The following is an 18,968-nucleotide window of genomic DNA, read 5'->3' as shown; positions in this document are numbered from 1 at the left end:
TCATTTCATTGCCTTTTTACTATATGTGTATTTTAAAGATTTAATAAATGATCAAAAGCTCGGTCAGAAGCAGGCTCCCTTCAAACCAATCATTTGCTCCTGCCAGATGTATACTTACTTCTAACCAATGAAAGCTCATGGCAAAGCTTGGTAAATATTACACTAGTTCCATATAACAACACACAAAAATATGTGGTCAGGTTTCAGATTACCTGTTTGTGGATTATACGCTGAAAACTTCGATACTGCTCATGAGTGTCTGGGAATGGATCTAAATTAAAATATTTACCGATCAGTGGAAGTAAACTTTGCAAATTGTCACATGGGCATTTTTTCATTCTTACGTGCAGAGAAATCTATTATAAATGTTTGTATGTGCTGTCACCATTATATATAATTGTGTGTAATTGCTCTTTCAGAAAGATTGTGATCATTTTTGAATTTATAGAGTATCATCATAGAACAATCAATATTCTATTTCTGTGGGATCATCATTGTAAGTGGTAAATACATTACTTTGTGATATTAAAACAAAAGCATTAGGAAAATGCCAAATTTGAACAAGGCTTGAAAATGATATTTTACAAAACAACAAAAAGATCAATGTTGAATTCACAGAAGATCAGATTCAGTTCAAAGTAACCTTAATGAAAAGAAAGCATGTTGTACAGATTATTCATGCAGAAGTGTTTGTCTAACCTAATCTAAAGTATCAATCCACCCTTCCTTTAGACAGTCCTGATTTATGCTGACTAGTGTACCGTAGCATGGGCTTTAATTTCCCCAAACTCAGCAAGATAATTATTTTTCTCACTTTTAACGTCTACAAGATATGATTTGTCAGATTATACTCTAACAAATTTAAAGCAAATGTTGTCAATAACCAGCAAAATACATTTTGGTAATATTGCCGCCCCCCCCCCCCCCCGCCCCCCTCCCCCAATCAATAGCTAGGCAAAGTTTTAACATTGTAATTCATACCTCCTCAGTGGAGGCACTGCATCTACTCCTTATTTCTTGTTGCAGAGATGGTACTGCCTCTCAGAATGTTACAATAATTGCAGGAACTTTTAGCAGACATACCATTAATCTAGAAATTTAACAGTGCACCTCTATTTTCCCAGGATCCAAAATTCCATGCCGAAAATGTCGAATCTGCTGCATTGACAGGCCCCATGGGCTGTAACATTTAACATTGTGAGCATGTCAGTGTTTAAAATGGTCTACCAAATTGAGAATTAGCTGTAGAGGAGCTATTAAAATGCATAACCAAAAGCTTGATTAGAGGTATAGCTTTGAAGACAACTCCCTGTAGAGTTGTTTAGGAAGGGAAGGAAGAAAGGAGGGAAAGAGGGCAAGAGAGAGAGATAGGGAGATACAAAGGCTTACTGGGAGAATTCCACCGATTAGGGCCAATTAAAAGGTAGTTGAAATAAGATGCGGCATTTATTGTTCGACCTTCTGAGGAAACAAGATTGCTTGAGATGCCCTCAAAAGAATTTATATTCCCATCCTAACTTTCTTATAGATTCATGGAGCCAAACAGAATGTTGAGTCATAGGGCCTTAGCCCATCTTGCATATGCTAATCACAATATTAATCCCATTAACCAGAACTTCTAGATGCAAATCAATTCAAGCTTAATTCATTCAGCTTGCAACACTCATCTGTCCTGCCGTTATCCTCTCATGTTTCCTGGTTTGTAGCCGTCTACCAGGTGGCAAGGGCTGTCCTTTCAAGTCTTAGCTCAAAGCACTTGTCAAGAATATGGACAGCAGAGTCTACAACAAGAGTTACATTACCACTGGAATGTTTATTTAGCATACTTGACACGCTCAAGGAATGCTTCGAGGTTTTAGGAGAAGCTTAACAAGGCAGTTTATGTTGTCATCCAAAGATGTCTGCTCAATACGCCACATTTGGCCATCCTAAGAGATCCAGTCCTGCACAGCGAATGTGGCATGAGGTGTTATTTGAAAATGAGTGCATGGGAGGAAGAAGCAGCATTAAGGGAGCAGTATTGACTACCAGTGATTTTAGTTGCCATTGCTGTCACAGAGAAACAGATCCAAAAGTGCTTTGTGTGAAACATTCCACTCATCAGCTAGCTGGTTAATCCTTATGTTGGTCTAGGCCGGGGGTCGGCAACCCGCGGCTCCAGAGCCACATGTGGCTCTTTTACGTCTGTGCTGCGGCTCCCTGTTGCTTTGGGAAATAATTGGTTGTGGCGACCCTTTTCCTGGCACATCCGAACCGACTCACAAATTAGATAGCCTACGGGGGTTTGCGAACACAGAGCTTTGGAGCCTCTGCGCCATGGGGGGCAGGTTGAGGGAGGCTTAAAAGTGAGGCTGAAGATTTCGAATAAAGTTTTTTCCTTCGACTGCAGTTACCGACTCCGTGTCGTAATTTTAGCGCTGCGTGTAGCACACCGCTACATGGTCAGTATTTAATTAAAATGTATTTTATGTTAGTTTGTTAGTTTTTGAAATGTAAATCTAAATTTGAAGATTATGGTGATCTTGTACAATCTAAATAAGATGTTGTGGCGACCCATTTCCTGACACATCCGAACCGGCTCACAATTAGCCAGCGTTCAGGCTGAGGGAGATAGCCTACGGGGGTTTGTGAGTACTTGTCTTTTGCAGCATCCGCGCCCATGGGGGGCGGGTTGAGGGAGGCTTAAAAGCAAGGCTGTTTAGTTCGAATAAAGCTATCTTTGACTGCAGTTTACTGACTGCGTGTAGCACACCGCTACAACGTGTTTTTATCGCTGGCTGTCCAGAGGGGAGGTGCTGAAATGCTTTGTCGCGTGTCTGGAAGAAGTGAAAACTTTCCTGGGCAGCAAAGGGCTCACCTTTCCTGAGCTGGAACAGCCAGAGTGGCTGGAAAAGCTACACTTCATGGTAGACATGACAGCGCACCTGAACACGCTGAACACAGCTCTTCAACGGGGTAAGGACGTACAGCCCTGCACATGTTGGAGGATGTTTTGGCATTCGAGCGCAACTTGACGTTGCTTGCCAGAGATTTACAGAAAAGCACATTGTCTCACTTCCCCAATTTGAGAGAGTTCAAACAAGGTCACGACATGATAAATTCGGAGTATTTACATTCTGCAATCATCGCAATGCAAACATCGTTTGGGAAACGCTTCTGTGAGTTCAGAGAGGAAAAAAACACATTATCCTTCCCGGTCACTCCCCTAAGCATCGATCCATCCCTACTGAATATGACTGCATTGTCAGGTGTGAGTCAACCTGACCAAGTATGATAAATATTTTAATTGCCTATTATTTTACGTATATGAATATGTTTTCATTGTTCAGTGAAATAGTCCTTTTATTTTTCAGGTTGACAGCTGGCTGACGTTATTTTTGCTGCTGGCGGCAAATTTAAGTTTGGCGTTTTTCATAAATACAAGGAGGACTCAAATAGACGTTGAGTATTTTACTTAAAAGTAACCTTCAACCCAACGTCTTTTTTTCGGAGTTCAAAATGTTTTTGTTGCATGCAGAAATGTAATTTTGTTTTCTCTGCAGGAGTTCATCAATTTCATAAATGCAACACATTATAGTTTGTTTATACATAGCATAAAGGCAAAACAAAACGTTGTATGCAGTGTTATTTCATTTTAAATGTCAAACGGGTTTTGCGGCTCCCAGTGTTTTCTTTTCTGTGGGAAACGGGTCCAAGTGGCTCTTTCAGTGGCAAAGGTTGCTGACCCCTGGTCTAGGCCAGGGGTGGGCAAACTTTTTGACTTGAGGGCCACAAAGGGTTCTAAAATTTGACAGGGGGGCCGGACCAGGAGCAGATGGACGGAGTGTTTTGGTAATACACCTCATAAGAGAAAATAAAATATCATGGGATATGTAGAAAACATGTGCTTTAATTTCAATTGAAAATGGACAAATGCATTACAACAAAATATCTGTCTTTGAAGTCCCATGGTATTTAGCTATTTATTGAAATGACTTTTAAAACACTGAAAATTAAATTAATAAAATACAGCTTTTTTTAATAGTAACAGTTATTATTTTAAAGCACTGAAAATTCTATGATCCTTCAAGATATTATCATCATCACTCTCCTCCTGACTGTCTTTATTTCAAAAACGGTAGGAGATGCAGGTCTACTTGTCCTGCTCTTTCTTATTCAATTGTCTCCTATGCCAAAACTCAACAACGACCAGCACAAAGACAGAACACTGACAGCGCGCCAGTATGCGGAGCGCGTTATTTGATCTGGAGCGCATTTTTTATTTTGAGAACGTACGTGCACCTGCACACTACTCATGTCCATCACTTAACAGAAATGACATGTAACATGTAAGGCTTATTGAAAAAAATATTTTCAAATGCATTTTTTACATAACACAACGAAGAAACTTATTTTTAATTTCAGTGGGAACAGTGTTGTTGGTCTCCCTTTTTAGCCAGCGCATCAAAGTCTGGATTTAGTTTTGTTGTGGCGATTCTCAGGATGGATCTGAGGTGCTGGTCAGTTAACTTGGATCTGTGGCTGGTTTTGTTGATGTTCATGACGCTGAACGCCTTTTCACACAAATAGGTCGAGCCGAACAAAGAGTAAAGCGCAAATGTGGAGTAATACGCTGCACCTCAACAAAGGTCAATGTATATAGAGTGCGTCATCTATTGGGAAAACGCCAGAATTGCGGGGCAAAAACATTAACAAGGTTTATTATTATAATTTCATCAAGTTCTGTGGGCCGGATTAAAAAGCTTAACGGGCCGCATATGGCCCGCGGCCTTAGTTTGCCCATGCCTGCTCTAGGCACTTCAATTTGTCAAGTGCTGTTCATTTTTCAGTCTGAAGGTGAGAGGAGCTTTAGCTTAGAAATCCATTTATGCTTCATCTGAAATGGGGGGAATCTCAAATTTGAAGCAAGCAGTGACCCATCCTCAGACAGAATCTTTACAAAAGAATCTTTTTTTACAAGAATAACTTACAACCCTGACATGGAAAGCTAAGTTTCTCCAAGACTAACCAGAGGTAAACAGATGCTGCAAGGTTGGTGAATTTAAGATAGCTAAGCGAAAGCTTAGTCACTGAATGCTTTTTTAAAAAAGGAAGGCCATGAAGACAAAATTAGGAAGTGGAGAGACAGAGAACTTTAGGCAGGGATGATCAGAGCACAGAGTCTAGTCTCCTGGATGTTTTACCGCTAATGAGACTTGACTTATCCTCATCTTAATCAGGACTAAATATTTATTTATCTCTTCCTTCCATGCTATCAGATAGGTCTGTTGTAAGTCTAATTTATGCTTTGACTGATATACTGTATGATATGTTAATAAGGGTTTTATGATATTATTTATATATAACTGAAATATATATATATGTATACACATACATACATATATTTGCACATACAGTATTATGCAAAAGTCTTAGGCATATGTACATAGCTAGGGTGCCTTAGATTTTTGCACAGTACAGCATTTGTCAACATGGAGTGGAGAGCAAGTAAATCTGGCAGGAGCAAATGATGTTGAGAATGACAAGGGTGGAGTGCCATGGGTGGGGTGTGGGACAGGTGGCAGAGAAGGATTGCCAGGACAAGAATGTAGACACACCCAGCCCTGAGATACCAGGCAAGGTCTTTTTATTACAAACAATTGATTTATTTATTATTACAGAACGTCTCTCTGGTCCGTCCTCTTTTCCCAACTATTTTGTGCAAAAGTCTTAGGCTATATATGTAACAAAGACTTCTGCACAGTACTGTATATATGTACAGGTATATTGCAATCCTAAACCACTATTAATTCATGCAGGAGATGCTGCTGAACAGTTTCTAATGAGCATCAGTTACATACATTTGCATAGCCATTAGAGACTACAATGTGGTTAGAGAAAACAGGTTTTAAATACCATCAGTTGCATGTGTTTGTACTCAAACCTCAGGCTACATCCATACTAGCCCAGATAAATTTGTAACCGAAGCTTTTTCTCTTCGTTTTGCCCCTCCGTCCACACTGAAATGGCGTTTTCCTCCCCTGAAAATGGAGCTTTTATAAATCACCCTCCAGAGTGTATAAATTTGAAAACACCGAATTGGCTGGAGCAGTGTGGATGGGGTAACCGGAGAAATCTAAAAACGCTGTCATGACATGCTGGAACAGATGGTGACAGCAGCAAGCCATTTCATTGTTTTCTTGAACGCAACTTAACAATTTCAGAACAGATGGCAACGAGACTGAATCCAGAAGAGTTAGAAATGTACTCACTAAATACTTTGACCCATAACTTACTGAATAAATAAGTATACTCACTTTGCCCTGCTTTCTGTCCTTGCTTGTATGAAGGTGGTTTACCTATTCATGCAAGTACTTCTCTGACAATAGATGTGTAACAGCCTAATGTAACTTTGTATGGAAATACAAGATAACACTGATACAGACATGTTTTATGCATTTACAAGGTGCTTTATTAATGCTACAGAGTTAGTCAGTTTTTCATTGTTCGTCGTCAGCCGGGTCACACTGTCCGTGAACTCCCTGTCGGTTGCCTCCATACGCTCCAGTAATTGCTTTTATAGTTTTAAGTCCTCCTACACGGGAGCCAGCAGCTTGTCCATTGTTTGGCAATTAAGTGTTTCTAGTCTGTAATTGCTTAATAAAATGGTAGTTTGCCATTTTTTAAAGTACCTTTTTAACTACTTCCATGAAACTTCATCTCATTGGGGCTGTCACTCATTTGGGCCAAAGTGTACTCCTCCTGATATGCCCCAATTAATAAAACCCACTGTATGTGAAAAATGAATTCAAAATCAAGATTTATCTGACATAAATTCAAGTTTTTATCTTTCAATCTGTAACCTTAGCAATTCATATTCTATAAACTTCATTCAGAACACTTGCATTAAACTTCAGAGCATGAATAAACAGCTCTACCAGAAGTTATTATGGTAACTAGTCACATGTGTGGGCAGGGAAAAAGCGAAGGGAATAAGTTACGTCGTCATGCTTTATTCTTTGTGATTTCTAGAAGCTGGGGACTGGCGGATGCCGTATCTTTTGCTGATCATTTAATAACACTCAATTACACTTAGCTTACACTTGGGTACGCTTAGGTTTCATCGCTTCAAGATTGTATGTTTGCTAATTGCAGGCTTAGGAGGGAATATTGATGCAAAAGTAATGAAAAAGTTGGTGATGCATGTCTAAGTGAAGATGATGTATTGAAATGAATGGAAATATGTTTCCTGATTATTGATAGAAATTAAAACAGAATCCCAGCCTCTGACTATTTTTATTTTATGTGAATGGTTCCCTTTTCTTCTTGACCGTATCCAGGGACTGAGAACATCTTTCTTCTAGTGAGAAATGTCCATTGCCCTTAGGAGGCCTGGAACAATTGGAGACCAGGCTTTGTTGCACTGTATTGACACGTACAAAGATGTGGACATGTTGTGTGTAATGACTGCACAATAATAATCTTTGGTTTTCTCTAAATCAAAGGGATAAACATTATAAGAGTTTATGAATACCGTCAGTGAGATATTTTTCACCTTAGAGGCTGTGTGATTAAAATATAATGAATGAGAAAGACGAGTTGAATGGGGTAAGGTTGAAATAGATCACTGATTCATGTTGATTAAAGCAAAGGGAGATGAGGGATCGAATAAAAAAGGTGGCAAATTTTTAAGTGCTACCTACATAGAGTATATCATTCCCTAAACCATCATCAAATTGTAAAGGGGACATAAATCTAGAATGAACAAATAATTAAAAAAATTCTGTTGAATAAAATTTTAATCTAACAGACTACTTCTGGAATAGCTTCATGGAAAAGTTCACAATGTAACAAAAAGATATTTCACCTCCCACTCAGCCCCAAAGCAGCTACCTTGGCCATGACTGGATTGCAGGAGCTTTCTCCCTGCAAGGATGCCTGGTTGAATATCCTGTAATGAAGACTCTACATTACAGTTTGAATTTTGAAGGGTTCCACTAGAAAATGGATTTAAATACAGTATATGCAGATTGCATCTTCCATTGAAAGCTAACCCCACTTGTGCTGTAATACTTAGCTACAGTATTGGGGAGGGGAGTTAATGGCATGTGTTGTCATAGAAACATAGAAAACCTACAGCACAATACAGGCCTTTTGGCCCACAAAGCTGTACCGAACATGTCCTTAACTTAGAAATTACCTAGAGTTACCCATAGCCCTCTATTTTTCTGAGCTCCACGTACCTGTCCAGGATTCTCTTAAAAGACCCTTTCATATCCGCCTCCACCACCGTCACCGGCAGCCCATTCCATGCGCTCACCACACTCTGTGTAAAAAACTTACCCCTGACATCTCCTCTGTACCTACTTCCAAGCACCTTAAAACTGTGCCCTCTCGTGCTAGCTGCTTCAGCCCTGGGGAAAAGCCTCTGTGAACCCTTACCTTGTCACTTAACTCACAAAAATCCAGTTATCATTGTGGAAAATTTGTGTTGCACTCCATCCAAGTCTGAAATATCATCTCTGAGATGTGATCACTGACCCTGATCACGTTATCCCAGTTATGGTCTCACCAAGACTTTGTGGAGCTATGGCACTGTACTCTTGTCCCCTAAGCCAGCAATGAGCAGGTAGAATGTTGACAGGCATCATTAAAGGCATAGGCCACTGATTTGATATACAACTCTATTGTGAAGCCATCTTTCCATTACTTTCCTAACATTTACCAGTGATTTCCCTTGTTGTACACAAATTTTCAAGTGTTTCAGTTGACAAACCAAATTTCCTCAAACTCCTGATGAAATAAAGTCACTGCTGCATCAATATGTTGAGACCAGGTTAGATCTTCAGAGATCTTGACACCCAACAACTAGAAATTGCTCACTCTCTCCGCTTCTGATCGGTCTATGAGGATTGATATGTGTTCCTTCGTCTTACCCTTCCTGAAGTCCACAATCAGCTCTTTCATCTCACTGACATTGTGCAAGGTTGATGGTGCAACGCCACTCAACTAGCTGGTATATCTCACTCCAGTACACCCTTTCGTCACCATCTGAAATTCTGGCAACAATGGTTGTACCATTAACAAATTTATAGATGGTACTAGAGCTGTACCTAGCCACACAGTCATGGGTATAGAGAGAGTAGAGCAGTGGGCTAAACACACATCCCTGAGGTGCACCGGTGCTGATCATCAGTGAGGAGGAGATATTATTACCAATCTACACAAATTGTGGTCTTCCAGTTAAGAAATCAAGGATCCAATTACAGAAGGAGGTACAGAGGCCTATGTTCTGTAGCTTATCAGTCAGGGTTGTGGGAATGATGATCTTAAACACTGAGCTATAGTCGATGTATAGCACCCTGACGTAGGTGTTTGTATTGTCCAGGTGATTTAAGGCCATGTGAAGAGCCATTGAGATTGCATCAGCTATAGACCTATTGTGGCGATAGGCAAGTTGCAGTGGGTTCAGGTCCTTGCTGAGGCAGGAGTTGGTTCTAGCCATGACCAACCTCTCAAAACATTTCATCTCCGTAGACTTGAATACTGCTGGCCAATAGGCAGCTCACACTACTTTTCTTGAGCACTGGTATAATTGTTGCCTTTTTGAAGCAGGTAAGAATTTATGACTATAGCAGTGAGAGATTGAAAATGTCCTTGAATACTCCCGCCAGTTGGTTGGCACAAGTTTTCAGAGCCTTACCAGGTGCTCCACCAGGGCCTCCCGCAGCAGGTAAAATGGACACAATTAATTGCGAGATATTCCAGGTCTCATGAGCAGAATTGGGACAACACTGATAACCTTCAGCAGAACTGTTTGGATATCACAAAAAGGTGACTGGAAAAGAAGAAAAGAAATTTCATAGAAGTAATTCCAACTCTAGTTTCCTAGAAAGCTCCTTGTCTCATTATCCATGTTATCAGCGATAAGGGTCTCGGCCCAAAATGTCAACTGTTTACTCTTTTCCATAGATGCTGCCTGGCCTGCTGAGTTCCTCCAGCATTTTGTGCGTGTTCCAGCATCTGCAGATTTTCTCTTGCCTTTAATTCTAAGCTCCCAGAAAAAAGATGTCACAACATACGGGTAAGTTATGAGTTATGAGTTATGGGAGTGAACACTTATTGATGTGTTCTAACTTAATATTCTGACACCATCCATGCCACCATACGAACTGCATCCCATCTTGGTGATTGTGGACTCTGGCCATATTGCTCAGGTCTTCCTCCTTTACTTTGTTAGGGATTGGAACTGACTGAGCAGAATTGACACACCTTCCCAACTTCTGTGTTTTCCCAGAAAACTTTAACTGAGCAAGGCTACACAGTCTGTTCTGTCAAACCATGTGATTTTATCAACAAAATATACAAATTGTTCTTGTAAAATTAAATAAAACACAAATAGCAGTATTAATAGTGCTACAAGTGGTCTTACTTGTTGCATTGCAGGAGTACCACATAAGCTATATATGCTCAAACCCGAATAGTAAGTAAAGCACATTCAACTAGTTCTACCTATGACAATATAACACTTTGTAGACCTCAGAGGTCCTTGGATTACATCTCCATTTCTAAAGAAACCAAAAGAAAATGGGTAAAACATTATCAAGAATATAGCATTCCTTGTGATGGCTAACTTTCTCCTCCTAGTAAGTCTCTTACGATTATATAACATGCAAAATTAAACAGAATAGGTGAACAGCACATTTACAAAGTACATTACATACAATTTTAAGAACTATATAAGGTTTCAAAGGTACATTTGAAGTAGGAGAAATGCATACAATATACATCCTGAAATGCTTTTTCTTCGTAAACATTCACAAAAAAACAGAGGAGTGCCCCAAAGAATGAACGACAGTTAAATGTTAGAACCCCAAAGGCCCCCAGCTCTCCTCCCTCACTTGTGTAAGCGGCAGCAAGCAACGATCCCCCCCCCCCCGACAAAATAAAGCATTGTCAGCCACCACCAAGCACTCAAGCATGAGCAAAGCAACAGCAAAGACACAGACTTGCAGTACCCCAAAGACTACTTGTTCGCCTGGTATTCGACATACAACAGGCTGTCGCTCTCCCTAATAAGGGAGAAAGAGTCGTCGCTGGTTCACAGTGAGAGGGGAGATTTAACAAACAACTCGCTGGTTTACAATGTTAAAAGCCCATTGCGTTGCCTTTTCCAAGCTCTGTGCCCAAGGATTGTGGGCCTCTGGGCACACAGCCTTAGATCTTCCATCTTTCACAATGCACCGAACTCATGCCCGGACACCGACCTCCGATTCCCACCCCCGTCTCCGGAGCCGTGGAATCTCGGTCCTCCGAAGGTGAGAGAAGCCCTTAGGCCACGCCTTGGCGTGCTGAGCAACAACTATTCATGAAAACCTGAAAGCGGGTCCCATTCCCGCAAAGAACCATGACCGCATGTAACTCCAGGTCAGGGTCTTCAAAAGAACCCTGAGAGGGAAAAATAGAGATATTAAAAATGGAGCTAGAGCTGCATCCAAAGATGCAAGCAAAGAACTCACTGTTTGGCGCCGAAGTTACCCATGCTAGAAAGTAGTCAGAGTGAATGTTTCAGTGGGCAGGAACAATCACTTTGCCAGAGGCAAGGACTGAGGGTTCCACTGTATTATTTCACGTATGACCAAGAGGTAAAGGACTCTTAGTGCTTTTTAAATTAGAATCATCTTTGCTCACAAACCCCCTTTATCCAATATTCACTGAGCAATTAGGTTTTGGGGTGCCCAAGCCAGATGAGACAATTGCTGTTCTAAATGAAACATTGTCTATGAGAACATAATTAGTAAGTAATGCGGCACCAAACAATATTATCATAAGCACATTTATTAAAAATAAAACATTTCTTCCTGGAAACACACACAAAACACTAAAGGAACTCAGCAGGCCAGGCAGCATCTATGGAAGAGTGTAAACAGTCAATGTTTTAGGCAGAGGCCTGTATCATTGATAACCTGGATAATGAGACAAGGAGCTTTCTATGAAACTAGGATCGGAATTATTTTTATGGAATTTCTTTTCTTGTATCCAGTCCCCTTTTTGTGGTATCCAAACTGTGTTATCAAGTTCATTTGCTTTCTCTTTAATTTGCGCAAACTCTTGAAGAGTGTTATATTGGGTATATGCAATGGGTGGCCTGAGTTAGAAATCAGGGGAGTACTTAGATGGACATTGTACATAGAAAACCTACAGCACCATACAGGCCCTTCGGCCCACAAAGCTGTGCCAAACCTGTCCTTACCTTAGTACTACCTAGGCTTACCCATAGCCTTCTATTTTTCTACATTAAGAAATAAGGTGCAACAATCTTGTGTACCCTTACTTCACAATTTGCAAATTGCTTATGGACTGTTGCACTTCAGGGACAAGAGTAGCCTACTTTGCCACTAGAATAGGCCATTTCTGCCAGGCCTCCTTAATCCCTTGATTTCTACACTCCACCATGCCACTAGATTGTGGATGCAATGGAGTGCTGTACTCCACTTGGATGCCTGTTTGTTCACACATGGCTTGGTTGGCATGCATGCGAGTGGGGATGCCAGCATGTAGGAATGTGGAGTTTTGGAGTGCAGCTGTGGTCTCACCACAAGAAGCCGTGGAGACTAACCATACAAAGATCACTTATCATAAGTATATACTTATTATCAATTCCGATAAATGGGGTTGCCTTTGGATACCGGACATAGGCCTACATAATCAAATTTCCACACCTGCACTGGTGCAATTGGCTTTGTTTGTCCCATAGGAGGTGGCCTTCTGACTATTCCTTTATTATAAGCCAAAGATTCTTCACAATTTGCAACAAAGTGCTTACAATCACTCAACATGTAAGGCCACCAGTATAACATGGCTAATGTCACATGAGTAGCTTGTTCGTCACAATGATTGTATCTGAATCTTTGGTGGGGCTTCTTCATGCTCATGTGCAGGAGGTTTTTGCTTCTCATCTTTTTCAAGGCGACATACCCAAAGCTGACCACCACCATCAGCTTCACGTTTGTACGCTGTTGGAAATTGTGGGAGACGGTGACAGCGGTTTTGGAGAAGCATGAATTTGTAGAACAGGAGATTTTGTTAGGTTTCTTGCCTGAAGGTCTATTTCCTGTTGAAAAGCATTCATCAACTTCTCTTGTGCTTCATAATCTTCTGAGCTAACAAAAGACTTTGCATTTGCTGGTATACATCTGTCATATAATAGTTTTAAGAACTAAGCATTATTCAATAGGCCTAGTGTTAGTTATAAGGATTTTAAGGTTTTCAGATATCTACTTGAGTGACTTTTTGGTTAAATTTAGGGGTTAAACCATGCCCCGATTGGTAATTGTCATACCTAGGAAATTTACTTTCAGGTGACAGGGCAGCAACTTTTTAATGTTAGTTGGTATACATCAGTCACTTTCAAGAAGTGGGTGTGACCAGAAGCCATTGGCCATATCTATGCAAGATTTATACTTTTACAAGTCAATCCCTGCAGCATTGTTATAATGTCTGTTGCAGTATCAAAATGACAGGGGTGAATTTTGCAAAAATATGAGCTTTGGCATACGGAAAGGTGAGAATAGGTATGCTTGATTCCATTTTGATTGGAGTTTTAGCTGACATTCTCCTGTGCAGTTCTTATTACATTAATCCTGGCCTCCCCGTCTTTACATTTTGCTTTCTCTAAGCTGCGGAGGAGGGAGTGAACATTTGGGAGGGGCCCTGTCCCTTTGTATATTTCCAGGGAGAAGGATGAGGCCTGCCTCGTGGTGTGCACTCAGTTTCATACTCTTTTCCAGAAATTCATTAGGGCTTTCTGAAAGCTCTGTCTGTCCCAGAAGGAATATCTTCATCTAATACTTTCTTCCACAAAGAAAGGGGTGAAGCTAGAGGTTGTGGGTGAATATCTCTTCCCAAGGCAGGCAGTCTACAGGGAACTTGTTTGGTTTGTCCATCACATCCTTCCTGCTGAGGGGCTGGTGTAGGAGAACACTGTGAATGCGATGGACCGGAGGAATAAGGCTGGTTTGCTGCCTTTGTTACTGGCCCTACATTCCTGTTAGAAGGAAAAGGGGAAAACCCTGTTCTGGCACCTCGTTGCCTCTGTATGTGAACAAACAGTGGTCCTGCTATCACAATGTAGTGCACATAATGATATCCCCATGTGCTGGGATTCAGATAGGGCCATCACGTTCTATCACATAAGCATGTGGTCTCCACTTGGATGCTTTGTTTCCATCTAAATTTTTGTCTCCAGGCACAGATTGTTGCTACATTGTTGGATCTGGTACAACTTGTGATGGTCTGTGTCCAGCAGGTCGTACAGCAGGGTTCAGGCTGTTTGACCTGCATATGTTCTATCCATTCATCATTCCAGTCTCTCACTCAAAGAATAAAATAGTCATCATGTTCAATTTGAGGACGGTCGGTGTATTATCCCAAATCTCTGCTATATTATTATTATTCATAACATCAACCAGCATTTATCTGTACAACTGTTTGTCATCCATCTTACAGCACTAAGTGGGGTGCTGCACCACTTGTCAAGAGCTCTGAGTTGGACTACCATGAAATAATAACTCTTTCTAAAATAATACTTTTGGTATAACGCGACCATGTCAGGTGCTAACTGTGATCACTGAAGGGAGGCTACCCTGTGAAGATGTGGTAGTTAAAGACTGGTTTACTTCCTTATTTATTTTCCACGGCAAGTTTAGCTACCAATACCAAACACACCCCTCTTCCTACCAAGAAGAATATACTTCAAGCTAACAAAGTAGTTTAAAAGCTAGTTCATTTATTTTCAATGATACACATTTAAAACTGACAGAAGATTTCCAAAACACAACCCATTTCCAAAACACATATACAATTCCTATAAACTAAAAAGACATACCAATGTTGCAGATGACCAAGTCATCCGTCGCAGAAACCAGAGAAATGGATTCTAGTTCAGCCCATGTTTCTTTTGCATTTCTTGATGCTCTTTACACCATTCCTGATAAGCCTGAACTGCTGTCTACATTTTTTCACCTGTCTGTGTAAAACAAGCCAAATTAAATAGCCCATTGTCAGATTCTGCATCCCTGAGCAGCAATAAAGCAGGGGTAGTGAGCTCCATCTTACTCCTCACAGACAGAGCATCAGCAAAGCTGCTCTATAGACAGCACTTGTTTTTAACTTCAAACAAATTATTTCTTGCCAGTTACATTTAAAAGCCAAAGACTGACTCCCATTTACAGAAGCTAAACAATGCAATGTTAGTTGGAAGTTCATTTACATCTGTTTGTTCTTACAAGTGGCAGCTGCCACATTTAGGAAGCAATCTTTGCAAAAATCAGGGAGTGACTATCCTGCACACATTGAAAACAATGTTTGAATGCTTGCTCGCAAAGTCTAAATTCAAGAATAGAAATCACTCCTCAATCTATTCAAGTGGATGGAACTCATTTTAGATTCAGAGAATAACATCTAGTTCCTATTATAAATAGGACAAATCGATTTTGCCAACTGCCACCCAATAAATCCACTCTTAGCCATCAGTATATTTATGGAAAGCAGTACTAATTCTTAATTACTAGTAACTACTCAACAGTACCCTGCTTCTTGATGCCCAGTGTACATTATACCATGATCATTTGGCTCCAGACTAGGTCTGAACACTAATTCCAGAGGTAAGATGACACAAAGGCAGCACTTGACTCAACACATTATCAAGAAGCTCCAGTAAAATTTTAATCGATGAGCAACAACTGGGGACAAAAAAAAAATCCAACTATTGGAGCTACAGCTTATTTGAAGGAAGATGATTATGAATATTGGAAGTCTATCATTCTAGTCCCAGTGCAGTAACCTTGGCCCAGCCGTCTTCATCATGACCTTTTATAAATGCACAAGGTCCATTTACTCCTCCTGGGAAAATGTAACAGCTCTTGACTGTATGCAGCAGGGCCTAGGTAGCATCCAAATGCAAATGAATTCATAGCTGGTATAATGCATTTCCAAACAGGGGCTCTGAGCTCCTCCCGTTGTTATCCAATGATATTATCATGATCAAGTCCTCCACTCTCAACATCACAGGGAGCAGCATTAATTAGTTACCCGGGTGGAGTATTTACATAGACATTGTGCTTGTAGGAGCAGGTCAGAGGTCACATGTCATCTAGCAAACACTCTCCACCATCTTCAAGGCACAAACCAAAAACAAAATGGAAATTCCTCCACTTGATGGGTTTGTCTACTCTACTGAAGAAGCTTTATACCAGGGGTTCCCAACCTCCTTTATGTCATGGACCAATACCATTAAGCAAGGGGTCTGCAGACCTCAGTTTGGGAATCCTTGCACAAATCTATATCCCTTGACTCTTACAACATCCTTTAAACAGGCCACACTACTGCCTAACACTGCATCATCAATAAAGCTTGATGTGTTGCTCATGATGTCCTTGTCTGAATAATGGGTTTAGTTTGTGAACAGCTGGGCCACCAGCACAAATCCCTGTGGCACAGCTATTCATAATTTAAATCAATGATTCATTGGACACAGGTTCTCAAATGATCAGTTCATTGCTACTCTGTTCTCTGACACTTGAGGAATCCACAATATATTACCTGGAATACCACAAGTTTTAATTTTGTTAATAATTTTTGTGTAGAACTTTATTAAGTATTTAACCTGAATTGAAAATATACTAATGCTTCTTCATCATTATTGGAACCAAATCCTGACTATCTCTGACAGCACTGCTGAAGCATTATGGATGGGCAACAAATGTTATCTCTTGTATCAATCCTACAATCCCAAGAGAAAAATTAAAATATGCAAGTCTCATTCATAAAAAAGAGGGTCAAATTTCTACTCTTTGTTTACTTGTTTTCACCAGTCATTTCTATTGTTACCCAGACACTTCATAAAGACTGCTTCATGAACAGCATTGACATACTAAGTGCATTTCTTTAAGCTCTGCTATAATTCTTTATTGTTTATACAATATCTTCAAATGTGGAAGAGACTGACTCTGAAAGATCAGGTGTTGTCTATTGCAAGCTTTCATTCACTAAATATCTTTAACTGCACCATGCCAATTGCCTCCCCTTTGCAAGTGGAAAAATATACCGTTTCTTTCTCAAACATAAAGGCATGTGTGGATATAGCCTGGTGCATCTGAGTCTACCAAAATACGTCCTAAAGCACACATCATTTTACTTGCCTGCAAATTGGATTCCATGAGTTTGGTTGGCCAAACTTAATTGCTTTTAGTTTTTTTTTAATCATCGCACTGAACCTCATTAGGAATAAAAATCTGAAGCAGAGTTACCTTTTGTTATGGTTCACTGTCAGCAATATTTAATAAAGAGTTGCCCTGGCATGGATCCATTAAACACTGCTTACCTTTACATAAGTGCCATTGATGTGTATTGGACATACAAACCACTGACAAATACCATAACAGAATATTGAATGAATCTGTCTCTGGGAATGATAGAGCATAGAACATTACAGGATGACATACTTCAATAGTTTATTTTAAATCTAATAATTAGAATAACAGCCCTCCATATTTTTTGGCTTCCAAGGTTTCATGCTGACTTTTAAAGTAAGAGGAAAATAAAATAGGACATATAATACCACTTGTATGCAGTATCCCTTTGGCAACTACTGTGCATTATTTGAACAGCTGTTGTCTTGGCACAATGTTTCTACACAACGGAAGTACACTTACAACCTTGTGCATCTTGATTTCTTTTCCAAGGTGAGCATGTGCCAAAGCTACTTTGCTCTACTGGTAATAATTTATTTAAATTGCAGGTCATGGAGCTGTGGGCCTTTTAGAGTTTCGACTTTGTTCAGGTCAATGCCACTGAAAAGGTTAAAGTTTCCTGAACTTGGAACCAGATCTGAACAACTACATGCTTTCAGAGGTCAATTGGTGAGGATTTCTACTTTGTGTTGAAAAGGCCATTTTGTTTTCTCTTTAAAACAGAATGAGGTTGTTCCTTAAGAGTTTTTGCAAGCTCTGCTCTGAAATTCAGCAAAAAAACACATATTCATTTGGACGAGGATGCCATTTAACAGGAATCACAATGCCTCTGTACAGAGAAGAGATAATTATTCTTGGAAAAGACCAAAATTTAACAGGAATCATTTTTTTAACAGCAAAGGAATCAATGTATAAAGGTTGTTGATTGTTGTTCTACAATCGTTTATCCAAGAATTCATAGTATTAACAACTACATTTTTATTTTCCAGCTTAGTCCCCTTATTATATTCTAATAGTTCAGAAGTGCCCCTGGAACAAGTTACAATAAGATGGAACAAAATAAAATTGGGAAAGAGAGAGTTGCACACAACAACATTAAGTTCATCAGAGCAGGTGCAAATTCCAACAGAGGTCACCAAGTGATGGTCAGGTGAGGCAAGCAGTGCAATAAGGTAATTTCAATATTTCCGTGTTCACTTACAGCTTAGTTACTCTGATTTTTTTCAGGGCTATATTAATATATTGTAGTGATGTGCTACACACAGCGCTGAAATAATGACACGCAGTCGGTAAGTCGTTTTGAGACTAGTTTATTCGAACATCACAGTGCTGGTATTTTAAATCCCTAGCGCCCGCCCTCTCCGGGCGGAAATGACATCAGAGGTGCATTACCAAAGTCTCTCCCTGCGCACTGGCTATTTGTGAGCCGGTTCACCTGCGCAGAAAGTGGGTCGCCACATAACCCTCCACCCCAGAACCAGCGATACACTCCCCAATGTCCTCAGTCTGGGTCGGACTCTGTTTGGGAGGTCTGCCTCTGCGCCATGGTGCCTGAACCGCGACCAGCTGCGCCAAGTCCACATGGGCTGGTTTGAGTCGGTCCACCGTGAAAACCTCCTCTCTCCCCCCAATGTCGAGAACGTATGTGGACCCATTGTTGTTGGTCACCTTGAATGGCCCCTCATACGGCCACTGTAGCGGCACCTGGTGTCCGCCCCTTCGTACAAACACAAACTT

The sequence above is a fragment of the Hypanus sabinus genome, chromosome 6, assembly GCF_030144855.1.
Source record: "Hypanus sabinus isolate sHypSab1 chromosome 6, sHypSab1.hap1, whole genome shotgun sequence".
NCBI lineage: Eukaryota > Metazoa > Chordata > Chondrichthyes > Myliobatiformes > Dasyatidae > Hypanus > Hypanus sabinus.
The sequence above is the reverse complement of the archived record's forward strand: the minus strand, read 5'-3'. Positions refer to the sequence as shown.